The sequence below is a fragment of the Rattus norvegicus genome, chromosome 4 (assembly GCF_021556685.1).
Source record: "Rattus norvegicus strain SHRSP/BbbUtx chromosome 4, alternate assembly SHRSP_T2T, whole genome shotgun sequence".
Lineage (NCBI taxonomy): Eukaryota > Metazoa > Chordata > Mammalia > Rodentia > Muridae > Rattus > Rattus norvegicus.
Genome location: NC_141537.1, coordinates 12,000,858 through 12,021,179, shown reverse-complemented (window position 1 = coordinate 12,021,179; position 20,322 = coordinate 12,000,858). Strand labels below are relative to the sequence as shown.

The 20,322-nt window shown below is 43.9% G+C and overlaps 1 protein-coding gene across 3 annotated transcripts in view; it reads right to left on the bottom strand.

Moving 5' to 3' along the window:
- Hycc1 (hyccin PI4KA lipid kinase complex subunit 1) overlaps window positions 1-8,727 on the bottom strand; it is a 109,932-nt gene extending 101,205 nt beyond the window's left edge. For 2 of the 3 annotated variants that reach the window (XM_087658547.1, XM_087658546.1), the window contains exon 1: window positions 8,524-8,726. The gene's annotated coding sequence lies outside the window, so the exon portion shown is untranslated. Of the gene's footprint in view, window positions 1-8,523 lie in introns of all 3 variants that reach the window. The other variant, NM_001191969.1, reaches the window with a different exon arrangement.
- Window positions 8,728-20,322: the final 11,595 nt, after the last annotated feature.

The window sequence follows — 20,322 nt, the reverse complement described above, 5'->3', positions numbered from 1 at the left end:
ACACTGTGCTCTCGGCTGGGTGTACCTCGGGCAGAAGAGAGACAAGAGTGAGCTGCAGCTGTAATGCAGTCAGCTGAACTAACATCATACTAGATAGCCCTGCCTCGAAAACCCAACCAGGTCTGCTGTCTGCGGCTCCAGCGCCCTTACAAACCTAGAAGCTCATGAACACCTTCTCTTGGTCAAATCCAACAAATTCAATCAAACTAAAAGTTTAGCCACTTGCCACTGTAGTCCTGTACTGGGAAGCTGACAGAGGAGGTAAATAGCTCTGTCCGTTTCTCTGTTATATCTCGCCTAGAGGAAACTTGAAATGTTTGGGGGTGGGGGGGTTCTTGGGAATAAGCAAGTGCTGGGCTTTGAGATGTTGCTGGTTAAGCCACGCACATTTCTTAGAGCTGTATTAACACAGCAGTGTAGTGAAGCAGCACAGACTGTGTGAATTAAGCTCAGAAATGTACATTCCCAGGGTGCTCCAGGCTAGAGTCTGAGATCAAGGTGGGTTCCTGCTGAGAGCCAGGAAACAGGGATCTGCCTTCAGCTTTTCTCTCTGGCCTGGAGGTAGCTGCCATCTTCACATCCTGTCCCTCTTTAACTGCCATGTCCAAAGTTCCAGTTCTTTCAAGGACTCTGGTCTTCCTGGATTAGTACCCACCTTAATGGCCTAATTTTCATGTTAATTACCTCTGTAAAGATTCTATCACCAGTTTTATTGAAGGAGCTAGTTGAGAATTGACATATATTTTGGAAGGGGACACAAGTCAGCCCATAATAGCACCAAAGCTACAATCAACCAAGATCCAACAATCAACCTGGCTCTTTTCTTATACTAATGTTTAAATATCTTCCACTTACTCATATTTATTAACTGTCCACTCTATCTTACTTGCCACAGAAAAGGATGTGACACACTAGCTGACCTAAGGGATTCACAGTCTATTAGTGGAGACAAGAAGCAAGTATTCCTTATCCCTTTTGAAATAAATCAAGATGAATCAGGGTGTACTCAGTGAAATTAGACAATAAAAGTAAAAACTCATTACATAGGTTTAAGAATAGGAAAAAGTGGTTCGGTCCTCAGCTCAAAAAAAAAAAAAAAAAAAAAAAAAAAAGAATAGAAAAAAGTTGGGGATTTAGCTCAGTGGTACAGCACTTGCCTAGGAAGCGCAAGGCCCTGGGTTCAGTCCCCAGCTCCGAAAAAAAAGAACCAAAAAAAAAAAAAAAAAAGAATAGAAAAAAAAACCCCACAAAGCAAGTATGTTCCTATCATTTTGCTATCACTCCCCATCCTTTCTCTTTCCCAAACATAACAGCACACAAAAATACAGTCTTCAAAGCACAGTTGTTTTACCTTCCTAAAGCTTTTTGCATTTTAAGTGGCAGTTTTTACTGCTAGGGACAAAAGCAAGAGGGAAATGTCAAGAGAACCAAATTCTGATTAACTTGTGGGTTGAAGCTTTGGAGTGAGTCACTGCCCTTTAGTAAGTTGGAATGGGATTTAACCATTAGAGAAGTTCGCCAGTGGAGCCCAGATGTTCAATGGAAAATGTTGAGTAACAAGGCAATACAATGAGAAAATGCAAGAAAACATTGTTAATGGCATGCATGCCTACTAATGAGACATACTTTTAAAATGCAACAGATCTAGGCTGCCTCAGGGGTACAGCACCTGCTAGCTTGTGAAAGGCCCTCATCCTAGATTCAGTCAGTGGAAGACAGGAAACAATGGATCTTTCAAATCAGAAACATGGTGGAGGGTCTCATTAGGACAGGTGTTTGTCTTAACAGTTACACAGTAATCAAAGCACTGTGACTGCACTGACTAGCAGAATTTGGTTTAGTAGACACTTGTATAAAATAATTTTAAAAATAGTCTCCAATAATATTAAGTTTTACACTAATATAATAAAATGTTGCTTATGGCTGAATAGGAAGCTAAAGTTGGCACCACAAAAGTTTTTATCTTGGCTTCACCCAAAGTACTTAAAAGTTCTCTAAGGACTGTTAATCTCTGAAGTATTTTAAGCATTTCTTTTTCAACTATGTGTTGCTTCTGAAGGAAGTGATTTTTTTTTTAAAAAAAAGAAAATTTAAAGCCTGCTTGAATTTTTAGCAATAATTAATTTGTGGCTGGTGGAATTCCAATTCAATAAATCAGATTATATTATAATTAATTCTTGGAAAGTCTATAATATGATGGCAAGGAGAATTTCTGCTCCAATTACTGTTCTTCAGCCAGCTGAGTCTTATTCCATGATGATGCTGACCTTTCTACGGAGTGACCTAATCCTGCAGAACACATTTGTAGCCCTCAGGGAGAAAACAACAAGGAGAAAAACTTTTGTTTTTCTTAGCCTTTCTTGGCTGGTCCTTTAAAAACAAACAAAAAAACAAACAAACAAACAAACAAAAATTTCTCAACCTAGCATTAACTAATAAACTGGCACACTGTAGATGCTCAAGAAAAGGCGAGTCTATACGGTAACTAATATGAAATCTACCATTTGGACAACTGAGAATGTGGTCCAACACTTTACAGCGTCAGAAGACCAAGTCTCCCAATCCCAGTGCCACTTCCACCCTAAGTCATTCTGTACTGACATCTGACCGGCAGCCTCATCTACTGCCTCCAGCTGCTTGCTGTCAGTTGCTCCCGTAATCAACCCTGTACCAGCTAACTTTGGTTTCCAAAATAAGCTCTCCATGGCCTCACAGATAGCAAGTCAGGCAGTTTTTCCTCCAGGTTCATGCTGCAACTTTGCCCCAAGCACCCTTCTTCCACACTGACCTTCTATCTCCACCTCAGATGATAATGCTCTGGTTTTTATCATCCATGTGACTGTTTTCTGTTTCCTATGCACATCTGTTTGACTTGTGTGTTTTAGGTTCTCCACTCATTCTAAACCACTGCTACCTTCCTCTCCATTCCCTTAGCAAGATCAACCTCATGCTTCGTAATTTCCCAGAATGGTCTCCCCTTTTCTTTCTTTCTTTTTTTTTTTTTTTCAGAGCTGGGGACCGAACCCAGGGCCTTGCGCTTCCTAGGCAAGCGCTCTACCACTGAGCTAAATCCCCAACCCCCTCCCCTTTTCTAATTATGTGTGCTGCTTTGAGGACAGTGCTGTCACTCTGCCTACCACTCTGTCTGCAACAGCCACCAAGTAACAAATCACTGTGAACTTTGACATTTAGGTCAAAAGAGTAAGTAGTACATCTAGCAGTTCAGAGATGTCTGCATGGCCACTTTCTATAGCAGACAGGGACAGACAGTCTATGGATACTGATCAGAACCAGTGCTCTAAACTCTTCAGTTATATTTCAAGGCGAGGGAGAGTTTAAAAAGCGCATTAATTTTTTGCCCAACTTAAGCGCTTTTAAAGCTCACATTCTTCTATTAAATTTCCTAGCCTACACATTACATCATTCTATTCTTTTTGTTTTAAAACAGGGCTTCAGTATATTGCCCAGGCTGGTCTGATAGGCTTAGGTACTAGCTCCCATCTCAGCCTCCAGACTAGCTGACATTCGTCATAGTGCCTGGCTCTTACTAGACATAAACACAAATAAATATAAATCTTCCAACAGCTGAAACTCAACATGATTTTCATAGTATAAATTTAAGAACTCATACACAGTTTATTAAGTCAAATACAAATTGCTAAATAAATTCTTAGCATAGAACGAGAAACTATTAATGTTCATCAAGTAATCTTTAGATTCATTGTTCAAGAAAACGGGAAACAAACGTAACATTTACTACTGAATGCTGCTGACACAAAGCTCTACGAGAACAGACATTTGGACCACAGTGAAAAAGCACTGTTTTCCAAACTCATAGACCTCTTATGAACAATACTTTTACAGTAACATTCTTGACAACATACACACAGGACTTGGGAGTATAAATAAATCTTTGGACCCAACAAGCCTAGGTCTTAAGCTTTAGTTTTGTCTGGGCACGCGTTTTAAACTGTTAAACATGTTGTATATGTCTTACACAAATCTTCAGTTTCCCATCTCACCTCACCCACTTCAGAGTCACCTACTACCATCACTATTAGGCAGTACTCGTTAAGAGTACCAGAAGAGACAACATTAACACAGAAGAGACCAGGGATAATTATGATGGGGGTACAAAAATATATTTATACAAAGAAGAAAAACAGTAAGATTTCACATAAATGATTATATTTATTTCTCAGTAACAAGAAGAGCAAAAAGTGTCCAGTCAGGAACATGCTAGGGGACTGCTGCAAAATACAGGGATTGGGGAAATGGCTCAGTGGGCCAAATGCTTACTACACAAGGGTGAGGACCTGAGTTTGTCTCCTGCACACCAAGTAAAGACCGGCATGCCTGAGATCTCAGTGCTGGAGATAGGAGGACCTCGATGGCTTTGCTGGCCAGCTAGTCTAGCCTAATTGACCAGCTGCAGGTTCAGCAAGAGACCCTGACTCAAAATATAACACAGAGGATGACTGAAGAAGCCAACTGATGCTGACATCTAGCCTACAGGAACATATACAACACACACAATAGAAGCTGTGAGACAAAAATTGGGTTTCATCTCTCTATACTTAACTTTAGCTGAGACTTAACATCTGAGTCTCCATTTTTGACTGTAAAATAGGAATGATAATTCCCTATTTCATAAAGTTTACAATTAAATTTAAAGTACTTAAAAAAAGACAAGCCAAATTTGAGATCTCCACAAGCTACAAGGAAGACCTACACACTTACTCAGCTAAACTACTTCAAACCTGCCGAGGAAGAGAGAAAAAAGTCCCTTCAAGTCCTCTGCTCGAGCTTTCTCTTTGTATTCAGGAAACAATGCACTACAAAGTTTATAGTGGGGGGGAAATGGTACACTATGAGATAGATCATTCTCATACACTTCGGAGACAAACTACTATCAAGATGTCTTATCCCCAGAAGAGCCCTGGAGTCTACTGAGACGTCTACTACAACCACCCACCAAAAGGTTAAAATAGAGACACAAGGGCATCTCAGCATACATTCTGAGGGCATGTGACCAGATTTAATGTCTCACTTCAAACAAAGAAAGAGACAAAAGAGCATTTTTTTTTTTTTTGGTTCTTTTTTTCGGAGCTGGGGACCGAACCCAGGGCCTTGCGCTTCCTAGGTAAGCGCTCTACCACTGAGCTAAATCCCCAGCCCCAAAAGAGCATTTTAAAAACAGATCTTAGGTGAAAATTTCGAACATCTGACTGTGTAGCCCTAAAGGTTTCTTGTACACTTAGGGCTGACTTCTTGGGATTATCTAGCCTACCACAGAGCTCATCCCTGGGGAAAACTGATTCTTCCTCTCTCAAACACCTACCAATGCCTGTAGCTCTTCTTTCATGGAAAAAAACTCATGACACTTGACATGCCAATTGGTACAGTTATTTTTTTGGTCTGGTTTAGGAAACCATATTGTTGCAATTTCCAGGTGCATGCATAAGATTTCTGTCATATATGGAAGACACTTAGAGCAGACATTCCAGCTCTGTCCTCTGACTCCAAGCAATCTTTCCACCCCCTTTTCCATGACATCCTCTGAGCCATAGGTGTACAGAAGGTGTTGAAATGCATTAGCTGGGGCTAAGCACCCCATAGCCAATTTAAACAGGATTTTCAATTACTAAATGTCCTTCCTCCATTCAGATAAGCAGCCCAACTCTGGAAGACTAAAAGGACTGCCTGGCAGCACTTGAATTTCAAAAAGAACAACAAACTGCTAATCCCCCACTCTCCCCCACAACACATTGATGCTACGGGTGTCAGGCTCCACAGAAGGTGTTCTTCTGAAGGATGTTCTCACAATATTAGGACGCCTTCTTAACCTTTGTGAGGACCTTTAAAAGGCAATTTAGGAAACCAAACTTAGTACTGCTGGTAACTGACAATTATAACAAAGAACTACACTGTCTTTATCAGCTTGTTCCCTGTTAGAAATGCATCTCTTACTGGTCAACTTTCTTTCCAGCCCCCCAAGGACTCAGTGTGTATTAACTGCCTCATACCCACCCCCAAATGTTTTACCTCAACTCTGCTCTCTTTCCTCATGCATGTACAAACAAACCTTAAACTCTTTAAACCTATGCTCTACTGTGGTGGGCTTTTTATAGAAGACTTATTTTACAGTTTGAGTGTTTTGTCTGCATATGTGAGCGCCTGATACCTCTGAAGGTAAGCAGGCATCTTATCTCCTGGAACTGGAGTTAAGAATCACTGGGAATAGCAATCATGTGAATGCTAGGAACCACACCAGGGTCCTCTGCAAGAACAAGTGCTCTTAATTGCTGGGCCAGTTCTCCAGCTTCAAGTGGTTTTTCAATCATGTTCACACATTTAAAATATGTAGGAAATCAATAATATTTCCAAGAGATGTAAACATCTTCAGGCAAGCATCCTATACCAACAGAAAGTAAGTGTTCCCTGAGAACCAGAAGGAGACATTAACAAAGGATATAAACAAATCTTAGGAGGTAACGTATGGGTTCGTTACTTTAATTATGGTAATAAATATAAACATATTAAGCATTAAATGGCACAACTGAAATACGTATGGTTTATTACATGCCAATTATACTTCAGAAAGTTCTTGTTTAAATAATTGCTGTTGTGTAGGTCCTATCCTGCCTCATTGGAAAGAGGGTGGGAAGGCTCCTTCTCAGAGTAAAAAATGTTAAGTTCTGCAAAAGATTATATATGTATGGCCAAGATAGAGAAGTGCTGTTCCATTGCCAGCATTTTCTCCTTTCTTTACTGTGGTTTTCTTGAAAAGCCTTATTCACACGTCTCTACTTTAGTGCCACCAGTTATCTGATGACTGGTTTCTGAGCTGCACTCTTAAAAGTCACCTAGGAAGAGTTCTTAGGTCTGATTACAAAATAAATAATAGGCAACAGGATGCTGGATAAGAGTGAACTAGAAGATATATTTAAGCATATTGTCAAAATTACACCATTCTTTAAAGAAAAAAAAAAGCAACCAAAAGGGATTTTATAAAATATAGGAATCAAAACAAACAACAAGAAGGAAAGCAGGGTCGTTTGATCTGGCCCAATGGTAAGAGCACTTGCCACCAAGCCTGATGAAAGGACAGACAACAGGAACTGTGAGCTGACCCAACCCATTCCCCACGCAGCATTCATGTCCAGCGACTGTTGCTACCGACTATTAATAGGATTTCTAGTCTGTTTCTGGAAATAATGTTAATAAATCAAATGACTGTAAAATGAGTCAATTGTAGAATCTGTTTTCTAAATACATACAGGGCTTCCCTCTTGCTACTAAAGTGTTATTATCTGAATACTTGACTTTGAGTCTACTCCTGACAAAGAAGCCTTTTTTCTTTTCTGTCCTTCCCTGTACTTCAAAACATGGTACACAGATTCATCCTGTAAACCTTAAAATGTATTCACCAAAAGGGGGAAAGTGCTCACAAATGATAGGGGGTGGGGGTGGGGAGAGAGGCTGGTGCTATTGGCAACAGAGCCTTAGGAAAACACACCTCCCAGAACTATCGCACTGTTTCAAGGTTACCCTAATCTTTGTGGCTTTATGTAGATAAAGTTGTAACAACTGTAAACCTCAAACTGCAACGCGTGGCATGAACCACAGGGCTGCTACATCTCCTCCAAAACCTACTGTTACCCAAAGGACATCCACTTTACAAAAAGCCAGTGTTACCCGGCATGCAACCAGTAGCAGTCTCTGTGTAGTAGCAGCACTCCCCCTACCTGAGCAGCGGAGCCACTGCCCGCGCGCGATAGCGTTTTATCCCAGAAGCGGTTCAGTGCAGTGCAAAACCACTAGGGCCAAATTTAAATCCTCCAGGAACCTCTAAACTCTAAAGGTACAAAGCAAACGCCTGCACGCTGCAGGGCAGGGACCCAGTTTTGCCGAAGCATGCAAACCTGGGGTGTTTTCGTGCAAAAAAAGAAAGAAAGCTTACAAAACAAAAAACAAAACCCTGTGTTCTGTGGAAAGAAAGCCTTGTCGATCCTCGAGGGCGGTTACAGCAGCCTCAGAAGAGGCAGAACTCCGGGGTCCAGCGCGGCACAGGCAGAAGAGGAGCTTCTGGTGATGGACAGACCCGGCTGGCACTCTGAACCCCCCCGCCCCAAGGGATTCAAGACCCTGGCGAGCACGGCTCTGAAGAACACCGGGGTCTGCGGAGCCCGCGTGGGCCACGGGGCGGACTCTGGGCGGCACGAACGGGTGGGCAGCGGCCATAGGCTACGGTGGGCTCCGCGCTAGGCCGACCCTGGGGCGCCCCCAGCTCACTGCCCAACCGGGAACCGAGCCTCGTCCACAGCAGGCAGCCGGCCGCGGCCAACTTCGGGCTCTCGGGCCGCGCCTCGCGCCGGAGCCGTTACCCGAAACGGGCCGCCGCCCCAGGACGAAGTCCTATCCGCCGCCGGCAACTGCTTCAGCCCCGCTCCTCCCAGACCAAAGAAAGTTCTCGGTCTCTCGGCGCCCCAGGGGCCGGCGTGCCGTTCCGGGCAGACTCACCAGAGCAGCTCCGGAACCCACCGCGGCCTCCCCTCACGACCACGGCGACCACTGCGACTACGGCGACCCGGCGACGGCGCTCCGCCGGCAGCTGAGCCACCTGCCCCTCTCCTTCTAGCAGCACGAGTCCGGGCGAGCCATCTTCCCTCCTCTCTCTGACTGACAACCCAGCCCGGACAGCCGCCACTGCCGCCAGCCGCTCTGAGAGGCACCACCAGGGACCCGTCCCCAAGCAGCCAACCACCACCGCCCCACGCTGCACCAGCCTATCACTGACCCCTAGGGTGGGACCAGAACAACTTCTCCACCAATGAGAATCTGCAGCTACTGGTACTGGAGGAGGGGGCGATTCGAGTGGGCGTGGTCTGAGCGATGGGCGTGGTCGGGGAACGCCCAGGAGAGATGAGTGGTGGTGGAACTAAGATGATCTGTGAAGGTCTCAGGATCTCAGGAGACCTTTAGAGCTTAAGTGTTACCAGATGCTATAAAACGTAATCAGAAAAGAAAAGCAAGCTAATATTCAATAACTCAAATCATTTCACAAAAAGTATATCAAAATTTGATCAGATTCTGGGGTGTGTGTGTGTGTGTATGTGTGTGCTTGGAGATAGAGATAAAAATACTTCCTTTTCTTATGTTCATTGCTTTTGACCTTAGCCTTAAAATTTTCAAATATGGGGTTTAAAAGACGACTTAGGGGTTAAAAATACTTGCTGCTCTTGCACCCATGTGGAAGCTGGTGGTAGCGTTCACAACCTCTATAAGTTCAGTCTCAGGGGATCAGTTGCCCTCCTGCACTCATCCGGGCAATCGTACACCTAACACATACATACATAAATTAAAAGAATTTTAATAGTCAAAGAGGGAAAGAGGGAACTGTCTCAGAGCTTAAGAGAACTTGCTGATCTTGCAGATGAATGGGGCTCAGTTCCCAACACCCACATCAGGACTTTAGTTTCTAAAGAAAAAAATAAATCTTTTAAAATATATTTCTCCGCTTTTTTCCATAAGCCATTTTTCACCTTCCACTCCTACTTATCCTACAGATAATGTTATGTATACTGTGAACCAGTACTGCATACGTTCCAAGCTCCCCCTATTACAGCCCTCTCAACTCAACTCTGGTTGAATTAGAAGAAATGAAAGAAAGAGAAAAAGAAAAGAAAAAGCAAACTCCAATCTGAAAGACAGGAAGAGATTCTAACTGAATGCTAGAGATGTCAAACTTTCTCCCAAAGCACTAAGCAAGTTTTTAAAACATGCCAAAGAATATATATAAAATCAATGAGTCAACCAAACCATGTTAGGTTTCATTAAGCACATTGCAAAACCAATGGCTTTAAAGCCAACACAACCATGTTCAATGCGCAAAAAGAACACAAGGCAAGAAAAGTCAAGTGCTGGACAGGGAAGACGTCTTAGTCTATCTGAGAAGATGGGTACATCTGAGAAGATGGGTACATCTGAGATGAAGGGGCAAGCCTCTGCTCCCAGCTACCAGAGAAGTAGAGTCAGAAGGATCACAAGCTTGACAGTAGCCTGGACAACTTGGTAAGAACCCATCAAAGTTATTTTTAAAAAGGGCAGAAGGTAAACGTTGGCCATGAGCCACCTGCTAGTATATGCTAAGCCCCAAGTTCAATATTTAGTAACCGCCCCAAAAATGTTTTAAGTTAAGGGCTATTTCTGAAAGAGAGCAGCCTGCCCCAAGTCATAGACTTAGGAAAGGGCCCAGAGTGGTCAGGAAGCACAAGAATGAGTACGGTAAAAGATGAGAAGTCACAAACCAGCCTACAGCAGAAGTTGAGATGGGTCTATGAAAAACCTAAAGGCCTGATAAAGATGTTTACCATTCACAGTGATGTCTGCAATGCTGGTAGTCTCTCTATTGTACTGTCCAAAACGGTAACAATGGTAAATTTGGGTATTGAGCACTTGGGATATGGTATGATTAGGGTAACGTAGGGTGTGTTCTCGTTTGGTTTGGGTTTTGCTTTGCTTTGTAGACAGAATCTCTTCTAGGCACCACCTGTCAATAAAAAAGCATATATATATCCAATGAGTTGAGGCAGGAAATGGGAAATAGGTGGAGCACTGTAGGGATGAAAGAGAATTCTGGGAAACAGGAGAGATTCGAGGGAGACGAGGAGGAAGATGCTAAGAAAGAAGCAGGTCTGGACTGAAGGGGCGGCAACTAACCATGCGGAAGGGAGACATAGGATAGCTCTAATGGGCTAAATAAGTTATGAGCTAGTCAGAGAACAAGCCAAAGCTAATGGCCAAGGCATCTAAAAATAAACAATTAGTCTCAGAGTCCACACACCAGGAGCAGGGGCGACAGGAAAGAAACAGATTTGTCTTTTTACAGAAAGGGGAGATTCACCTTGGAAGATGTGATGAGATGGACACATGGTACAGGTACAGGTAACCAACCACGTGGCAGAATGTAGATTAGAATAAATGGGTTAATTTAAGTTATATCTAGTTAGAGAAGAAACTAGCTATTTGACCAAGGTATTTGTAAATATTTTGAGTCTGAGTCTTATTTCTGGGAGCATAGGACTGGGAAGACGAAGTAATCTAACTCCTACATTTTTAAAACTTTATTGGTGTGTGTATCTATATGTGTGTGCATATGTGTGTATATTGTATATATGTGTGTGTATGTGTATATGTGTGTATGTGTGTATATTGTGTATGTGTATATATGTATATGTATATATGTGTGTATGTGTATATATGTATGTGTGTGCATTGTGTGTTTATGTATATATTTGTATGTGTTTATGTGTGTATGTGTGTTTATGTGTGTTTATGTATATATTTGTATGTGTTTATGTGTGCATGTGTGTGTGATACATGTGCATGGGTGTGCATGTGCTGTGGTATGTGTGTGAAGTTCATTTTTGTAGAATTGTTTCTCTCCTTCTATCTCTATATGAGTCCAGAGATCGAACTCAGGTTTTCAGCCTTGCGTGGCAAGTGCCTTTAACCAGTAAGCCATGATGCCAGCCCAGGAACTCTGGTTTTAATAAATTTTAATAACAGCCCTGTTGAACACCTCAGGTTTACGTTAAATGCCGGCTGGAGGTATTTGCTTGAGGCCTTTTGGAAACATAGTTTCACTGGGTTGCCTTGAGCTTGCTTCCTGCCCTGTTCCAGGAATCCACTTCCCAGTCCAGCCCAACAGAAGTTTTAAATAATGTGGCTAATATAATGTTGCTTAGAGGGTAAGAATCTAGGCCAAGCATAGTGGCGCATGTGTTTAATCCCAGCACTCAGGAGGCAGAGATAGGTAGATAGGTCTCTTGAGTTCAAGACCAGCCTAATCTACAGAGTGAGTTCCAGCAGAGCTGGGGCTGCACAGAGAAATCCTATCTTTCCCCTGTTCTCCCCACCCCCCCCCAATGTAATCTGGAGACAGTTAAGTCTATTCCCTGTAACAGAAATCTTCACAGACCAACCCAGTCTGTGGCAGAACTGACACGATCATTTCTGTTGCCCTGGTATAAAGAGACAAGACCTGGGGAATGGGGGTGGGGAGTAGAGGTGGAAGTGTGAAAGACAGAGAGAAGAGGAAATCCAGAGACTCAGCGAGGCCATAAAACAGATAAACAAGATATGGATAAGACACTCACACCATCAGTTTTACCACCCATTGGCCATGCTGGTCACTGACACCCGGGTTTGAGGAACCAGGGTGTCTGGTGGCAGGAAAGAAAGACAGGACCAGGGCAAAATTCCAATAGTTGAAGACATGAGCCTCACCAACAGATGCAACAGTCAGTGAGATGACACAATCAGTTCGTTGCTGCCAGCAGAGGAGCAAGCCCTCTAGTCAAAGACATGAGGGGAGACTTATGCAAGAGCTATCAGCTGGACTGTTCTTGAAAAAAAAGGCGGGGGGAGGAATTCGAATCAGGGAGGGGGCGGGGAGTCTGAGGAGGAAACGGTTGATAAGCCTGGGAAACTTAAGAAACGTGGGGACCAGCACAGCTGTGTTTGGAGGGCGCTAGCTGCAGCATGAGTGGCCGCAGCCTGGCAGGCGCTGGCTGCAGTAAGACACAACCTGGCATCTCAGCTATGGACACTGTACCCTGGGTACAAGTACGAGAGTTCTGGAAGATAATATTCTTTCTCTGGTCTCTGTCAACTCACTAGAATCACTTTGGATGTTTCCCCAAAATACTAATGCTCAACCAACCCAATCAGAGAACTGGGGAGTGGGGACAAGGTCAAGGGATCACTGGGACATCTTCCTAATGCTAAACTCAGACTGTGTGGATGGGTTGACTGGAGGGACACTGAAGTCTGAGTGTCCTTTAAATAAGTTTGTTGTCTTCCTCCAGGAAGACAGGAAACAGTATGCTGCCTTCCTTCTGTTCTACAGTCATAAGTTCATATAAAATCAATGTACACCTTCCTCTGAGACAAAACCAAACCAAAGAACAAACTTCTGTTTGCTTCTACTTTGCATCACAACTTGTACACATTAATTTTTAATAATAAGAATCTAATAATAAGTTAACCGTTACACAGAACCATTTATATTTTAGTAGCAAAACAACAGAGGGGAGGAAGCCTAAAAGAACATTCTATTTTAAAGGGGGAAATGCTTTAATGTTTTAAAGGGGAAAAATGGGTTACACTTTACAGAAGTCATCATATTCCAGGCCCTTCCTGCCCATCTCTGCCAGTCTCCGGTGTTTGTGGGGACAAGTTAAGACTATTAAATGGCTTTACCATCCTGACAGCAGACCTCTGAGAAGGCCAGTTGAACATTTCCCTGTGGTATTACATCCCAGGAACTTCAAGAAAAGGGGTATCTAAAATGTACTTCCATTAAAGTTGCCTGGAAACAAGAAAATAACATGACCTTAAAATGGAAAGAAAGAATTGTATTTTGAAAAACATGGGAAGGCCAGGCATGGTGGTGCACACGTGTTACCTCAGCAGGAGGGGGAGGGGCAGGAGAACCTCCACAAGCCAGAGCCACTGTGGGCTACACAGTGAGTACCACCAGGTCAGCGGTGGTGGCAAAGTGAACTACTGGATGAAACAACCAAACAGACAAGAGACAGTAAGATTATGCCCAAGTTTTGCTTCAATAGTGTGTTAAACATAGTACAGTCTAAAAGCTTAGTGTGCCTAAAGTGTTAGTCAGGGGCTTTGCAGTGTCAGAGGCTGGACCCCATTCTCATACGACCCACTTCGTGGAACATATATCCTGGGGCAGCTGAGCTTAAGAGGTAACTCTAGACTGGCACCTTTTAAGAACTTGAGTTGACAATTGGAAGGAAAAAGATCAATCACACAGTGGGGAGTGAGGACTTCAGAACGCAGAAGAGGGACAAGTTAATGAGCAGAGCAGTGCTGAGAGGGAGAGATGGGCCTGTGCATCAGAGGGCGCAGAAGACAGACAGCAAGCCACTGTTGTGGAGATGGGGACCTATCAGACTTATTCAGGAACCCCGAGAGAGTCTTGTTTCCTGTAGCCTTACGGATCAGTGCACATGCAGTCCTACCCCATCTTTGCACCGCACATCTGGGAGAGTCATCTGCAGCTGTTCACACAGCCCCCTAAGATTCCCATCTCTGTCACCTATAGCATTCGACTCAACTCATGCTGCTTTCGCTTCTGGAGAAAGCAGTAAGTAGATTTCCAGAACTGTGGCCTGTGATGTGAACACATTTGGGGGTTTGTCTTCATTCCTGGCTAGGAACTCTTATAGTCCTGGTGTTCACCCTTTTGATTTGGGTTCTAAAGTAACTTTGAAATGACATGAAAGGGATAAAGGACTATCTCTTGTCATGCCGGTGTGGTTCCCTAGGACTAAGATGCAGGCTTCCGCAAAGCCTTTCTAACCTTCTCGTAGCTTTCATTCACCCGCTCCCTTTTCTCCCCAAGTTCAGCCATACAAATTAGAAACGATCCCTAATCACTCCCTGTTTTTCAGTCTTAGAGCTGGGCATAGGAATATACTTTCACACTCCCTGACTGATAGATCCTCAGAAGGGTTCTGTCATACACCTGAGAGACACCACAGAGACACCAAGAAGAGTCTGAACAGACAAGCTTTGCTGGGATTCCCCCTCTGTCCGTTAGCATTAGATCATGCCTTTCTGTCTAGTCACACTTCTACATGCCTGTCCATACTTCAGTCCTGCTTATGCAACAGACTCCCATGAAAACCCAAAAGGGCAGGCTTCGGGAAAGTCTGCACAGCTGAAGGTGCGGAGACTCGCAGAAATCCGAGAGAACTCATGTTCATGCAAAAGCATAGTGCACCCAAATGCATGGCACAGAGGCTCCTGATCTAGAGACTCCCCCAGTCCTGGTTCGAGCAATCTCTCTGTCTACCTGCTTCTCTGTTTGCCTTTAAAGATCTGTGGGAAGCCAGTAGGCATAGTAATATTAATGTTTCCCCAGGCTCTGTGGGGCTTTAAAAGCGAATTAATCAAGCCTAGGAAGAGGTTATGAGAGCTCCAAATTTAAGTCTGACGATCAGAAATTTTGGAGGCCTGTATTTTTTCCCCTGGTATCTGAGCCTCTCAGCGTTTGGATCAATTACTATCTCCGGGTAGGGAAAAAGAAAGTCAGAAAGGAAGTGTATTAGAAGACACTCAGCCGCCATTTGCTGTGCAGCTGTTTGCTGGCTTGCTGGGGAGGGAGACATCCCCACACACTTTGGGATCCTGGGGGATGATCCATGTCGAGGGTGTGTAGGAAGAGAACCTGGGTTGTTTCCATCTCTTCAGACAGGTCAAACTGAAAACAGCCAGTTGGATCTCCTTGCAAAGAGAATTTACCCTTCAAGGTTCCTTATACATTTTTCCTAGAAATAATATCCTGGCAAGAAGGGATTGAATGCCAAATCTTTTTTTTTTTTTTCTTTTCTTTTCTTTTTTTTCAGAGCTGGGGACCGAACCCAGGGCCTTGCGCTTCCTAGGCAAGCGCTCTACCACTGAACTAAATCCCCAACCCCTGAATGCCAAATCTTTTTTTTTTTTTTTGGTTCTTTTTTTCGGAGCTGGGGACCGAACCCAGGGCCTTGTGCTTCCTAGGTAAGTGCTCTACCACTGAGCTAAATCCCCAGCCCCCAAATCTTAAGGGGAAGAGAACAGGCCTGTGCTAGGGCCCAGCTCAGTGGCAGAGCATTTGTCTGGCGAGTGTAAAGCCCTGGGTTAAACCCCCAGAGCAGCAAGCGCCTTAAGTTAAACTGTCATTACAGGAATCTGAAAGGGGAAACGTCTTGTCTTTTAGGAAAGGAGTTCACCTCGGTTATACTTACTGGTAAGCCATAAAGATAAGGCTGAGAAATCCATTGACTAATTGCTTCTCTAACATAACTGAAAATGAAAACACCCACGTTATCTCTGAAGGTGTTACATTAGCCAATGTCTCCCAAGAGAATTACTGTTGAAGGAGAATATCAGGTTTCTTCTGTAAGTTGTCCTTTTGAAAATATTTGTGATCTAGTAAAGAGACATTTTATTTTCTTCATCGTGCTAGAAAGGTGTGAAGCTTTATAACAACTTTATATCGGTTATAGTAACTGTGACAGTGTCATAGTTTCACAAGAAGACAAGCCAGCATTGTACAAACATGAAGAAATCATAAACTTTGTTCTTCGTGTGTTTTCATTTTACTAAATATTCTAAAAGATGTCTTGTATAAGATTTATTTTATTCTTAATTATGTATATACATGTATGTATGTATGAATGTATGTACGTATGTGTCTGTGGGTGGGTATGGGCATGTGTGTATGCAGGTGCCCATGGGGGCATGGATGGCCCTGAAGCTGGAGTTACAGGTTGCTGTGGGCAGCCTGTGGGTGTGGGAAATAGAACTCAGGTCCTCTAAAAGAGCAGTGTGCATTCTTAACCACTGAGCCATCTCAGATCCAGCCCACAGTGTTAAGCTTTATAACAAAATAAGAGGAAGTACAAATTATTTTTTAAGATGAGGCAAAATCAGACTGTACATTGCTGGTTGTTAATTCTACCTAAGTGAACTTCCGTTCAACATTCTTCCTTTTTCACTCTTAGCCAATGCATTGGTCAAACTTCTCTAAAAGACACTCCTTCCAGCATTCTGGAGGTAGAGACAGAGGCAGGAGGATCTCTGTGAGTTCCAGAGAAACCCTGGCTCAGAAGGGAAGAGGAGAGGAGAGGAGAGGAAAGGAAAGGAGGGGAGGGGAGGGGAGGGGAGAGGAGAGGAGGGGAGAGGAGGGGAGAGGAGAGGAGAGGAGAGGAGAGGAGAGGAGACACCAACCAACAAAGTTACTCCTGAATCCTACAGAGAAGCTCTCACTGATGGATGCAGGCAAAAGACCTCGATAGGGAATGTTCAGCATAGAACCTCGAACCTGTCTATCAGTGTTCGCTTCCAGATGAGAACCCAAGCGACTGAAACCGTGCTGGTGAATGTAATAAACAATGACTGCCCGAGAGGAAGTTGAACTGTGGTTTGTCTGCTTTGGGTCCCCTGCAGGATTAAAATGCTTGGCCCACAGAGGAAGTTCAGAAACACAAAGGAGCACATGAAATGATGGCAACTTTTCTTCCCCTGCCTCAGTTTAGTTGGTGGCTTCTTTTCAGATTTACACACTTCTCTACAGCCACAGGGTGTGTGCTGGGAAATGGGAGGGATCCTGTTTCCCACCACGTGCCCCGTTCACAAGAATGATGAATTGCAATTATGTTCACCTTCATATTTCATTGGCTGCCACCTTAAATACCTCCAAAATACTTAACTCCCATGGGTTGATCTCTCTGTTAGAATGCAGAAGTAGCAAGAACACACTTCTTTGGTTGTCTTGACGAGTTCTTCGCAATGCCCAAAACAACCGAATAAGCACCAACGCTGGAGGAAGGTCATGAGTCCAGCTGCCCAGAGAGGGATGAACTGGATAGTGAGGAGAGGCACACCCTACAGCAGCTGTGGGTTTTAAAGGCCACGGGAGTCCATCCTATGAATAATACTTCCATGATTTAATTTTGTTCTCATCTGCTTAGTCATTACCACGCCCTAATATTTATGCCAAGGAAGTGTCCAAAACAGAGCACAACATGGCCACAGAATCAGTTAGAAAAGCCAGCTTCTGCTTCTCCTTCTGCCTGTAAAAGCGACCCAGTTCATCATCACTCCATGTCTCTCAGCCTCTGTGCTGGCAAAGCCCATAATCTTTCACTTTCTCTTCTTACCTCAGTAGAGACGTGGTCTAGCCTGCTATGCTGTATCAGTTATTTGTAGGGTGTCATTCTTGAAACCTCCATGCCTCTAGGCTGCACCATGGCGACAAGCCTTAAAGTCACCCAATGCTTTTTTTTGATGCAGCGTTGGATTTTTATTTATTTATTTATTTATTTTAGCAAGATCAGCTGCCAAAAACTTTTGGAAGATTCTCCGATTATCCCTGAGAAAGGATATTGGAAAGAAAAGTGTAGAAATCTGTACTGGACAGGGCTAGAGAGCTCTGGAGACTGTGAACAAGAAGACAAGACCCGAGATTGTGAAGAATGGGGAGACCATTAAAGAAAGCAGGGGAAACGAAGGACGGAGGTGCGGCAGGCTGTACGGAGCAGGGTCAGTCCCACCAGCTCGGCTCAGTCAGTCCCACCAGCTCCGCTCGGTCGGTCCCACCAGCTCTGCTGTTGGAACCTCCTACAAGGGAAACACAGGGGCTGGAGATGTGGCATAGAGCTCCAGAGCACCGCCTGCTCTTTCAGAGGACCCAGGTTCGAGTTCCAGCACTCACATGGCTGCTCACACCTTCTGTAACTCAAGTTCTCAGAGATCTGAAGCCCTCTTCTGGCCTCTGTAAGCACAACATAAAATGTGGTCCACAGACTTGCAAGTAAAACACCCATACACATGAAAACAACAAAAACACCTTTTAAAAAACTAAGATAATATCAAAATATGGTAATACCCTGCTCTGTGACAGAAGATGTATTTCAACGCCAAGGCAAAATGGATATATGACCCCGGTATCAAACCCTATATATACGTGGTTTCTCTCGACATAGTGCATCTATAAAGTCTAACTTATAAATTAGGCAAACTGAGAGAGGAACAACAATAATAAAAGAATAATTACAGCAATATGCTGTAATTTTATTACCACCGTCACTATATTTATACACTGGGAGTTATTAAATAAAGTGAGGGGTGCTTGAACAAGTCTGCGACACGGAGATAGTCCAGATTCTGAGATAGCTACTTGGGCCAATGGGCAGGCAGCACATGTGGTGTTGGACAAATAGATACTTCACAGTCTAGGGGACCACAAGCAGACAAGCATACGGTTTCACTATGCTGTTCAGAGTGGCTCAGCATTTAAAACTTAGTGACTTATTTCTGGAATCCTCCATTTAATATTTCCATAATGCCATGGACCACGGGCAACTGAAAAGTTAGAAAACAAAACCTTAGGTGAGGCAGGGGAACTGCTGTACAACGTATACATTTAAAAAGTAAAAAAAAAAAAAAAAAGCGAAAAACAAAAACTACAGTTTACTGAACATTATCACAGGGGATACTCTGCAACTAACTTTAAAAGAAACATGCTGACCAAGTAATATCCTGGCTGGATCTGTTGCCAGCCGCCATCACCACTCTCCTCTCCGGAAGATCACTTTAGCTCACTTCTACCGGTTTAATCCCGTGTGGCGGAATCATATGGAACCTAGACTTTCCGCTCTGGCCTGGTCTTTCGATAGCGTTTTTGCAAACTCCATGTGTCTTGGAGCTTGGGTTTGTTCTTATTTATCGCTGCATGGTGTCTTCCTTATGCTTTGGCTCCTTGGACATCTGAGGGGACATCTGCGTGGTTTCTCAACCTTGGGGAAGGCACCGTGGCAGAGAGTGTCCCTGAGAGCATTCCTGCACACGCCTCTGGTTCACGTGCGCATGCGCCTCTCGGTACACAGCCAAGAGCGAGAACGTTGGCTGGAGGAGCGGCACACTCTCTTCTTTACTGATTCTGCCAAATCGCTTTCCAAAGGACTCGTACCTCTTACACACCCACAGCTGCTCCACATTCTCGCCAATATTTGAAGTATCAGTCTTTTAAACCCCAGCTCTCCAAGTAGGCGTGTGTAGCACTATCTCATTGTGGGTTTAATTTGCATTTCCGTGATGACTAACTTCTACCTTTTCAGGCGATGCTGTTTTAAACTATCTCCGCACGTCCGTTTTATTGCAAATTACTGCTTGGCAGCATTTAGATTCAGAAGCAACAATCGTTTATTAAGTCCCAGTGGGTAGTCACAGTCTACCTGTGTTTAGAGCCTGCTGTCTGTGATGCTTCTGAGTGCTTCTTCTTGGTTGGGTGGTTATTCCTTGCTTGTCAGTCTTGGTTAGCTGAACCGTATATTATCACGAACATCGCGTAGAAAGCGATTCCAAGTGAAGAACGTCCGAGCACGGGTGACGGACGGCAGCAGGGCAGGATGGGATTGAGTGTGGGAAGTGACAAAGAGATGGACTTTCAAACCTTACAGCTCTGAAAGAGTGGGGGACAGTTTGTAAAAGTCCAAGTGTCAGTCATGAACACACGAGAGTGTAATTAGCAAGTGTCATCACAGGAGGGTAACTAACAGTGTTACCAAGGACACCAGTTCTCATAGAAGAGGGAGAGTTGAACTGGGATAGGTGGTAATGAGAGTGGCCTAGGAAGCCCTTGATGGTGAATGACTCAGACAGAACAAGCTCTCCGAAATTATGGGCAAACCCCTGGTAACAGGACATACTTTGAGAGCCAGGCGTGGTTAATTGGTCTTGAATCCTACC